Source organism: Pseudoliparis swirei, chromosome 5 (genome assembly GCF_029220125.1).
Source record: "Pseudoliparis swirei isolate HS2019 ecotype Mariana Trench chromosome 5, NWPU_hadal_v1, whole genome shotgun sequence".
In the NCBI taxonomy this organism is placed as follows: Eukaryota; Metazoa; Chordata; class Actinopteri; order Perciformes; family Liparidae; genus Pseudoliparis; species Pseudoliparis swirei.
This window is the reverse complement of record NC_079392.1, coordinates 26,335,306-26,336,163: the sequence shown is the minus strand read 5'-3', so window position 1 is coordinate 26,336,163 and position 858 is coordinate 26,335,306.

The following is an 858-nucleotide window of genomic DNA, read 5'->3' as shown; positions in this document are numbered from 1 at the left end:
ATGAAGTCTAGAGCGGCGAGGAGAGCCGGGATGAGGTCTAGAGCGGCGATGAGACCCGGGATGAGGTCTAGAGCGGCGATGAGACCCGGGATGAAGTCTAGAGCGGCGAGGAGACCCGGGATGAAGTCTAGAGCGGCGATGAGACCCGGGATGAAGTCTAGAGCGGCGATGAGACCCGGGGTGAGGTCTAGAGCGGCGAGGAGAGCCGGGATGAGGTCTAGAGCGGCGAGGAGACCCGGGGTGAGGTCTAGAGCGGCGAGGAGAGCCGGGGTGAGGTCTAGAGCGGCGATGAGACCCGGGATGAAGTCTAGAGCGGCGATGAGACCCGGGGTGAGGTCTAGAGCGGCGAGGAGAGCCGGGATGAGGTCTAGAGCGGCGAGGAGAGCCGGGATGAGGTCTAGAGCGGCGATGAGACCCGGGATGAAGTCTAGAGCGGCGAGGAGACCCGGGATGAGGTCTAGAGCGGCGATGAGACCCGGGATGAAGTCTAGAGCGGCGATGAGACCCGGGGTGAGGTCTAGAGCGGCGAGGAGAGCCGGGATGAGGTCTAGAGCGGCGAGGAGAGCCGGGATGAGGTCTAGAGCGGCGAGGAGACCCGGGGTGAGGTCTAGAGCGGCGAGGAGAGCCGGGGTGAGGTCTAGAGCGGCGATGAGACCCGGGATGAAGTCTAGAGCGGCGATGAGACCCGGGGTGAGGTCTAGAGCGGCGAGGAGACCCGGGATGAGGTCTAGAGCGGCGAGGAGAGCCGGAATGAGGTCTAGAGCGGCGAGGAGAGCCGGGGTGAGGTCTAGAGCGGCGAGGAGAACCGGGGTGAGGTCTAGAGTGGCGAGGAGACCCGGGATGAGGTCTAGAGCGGCG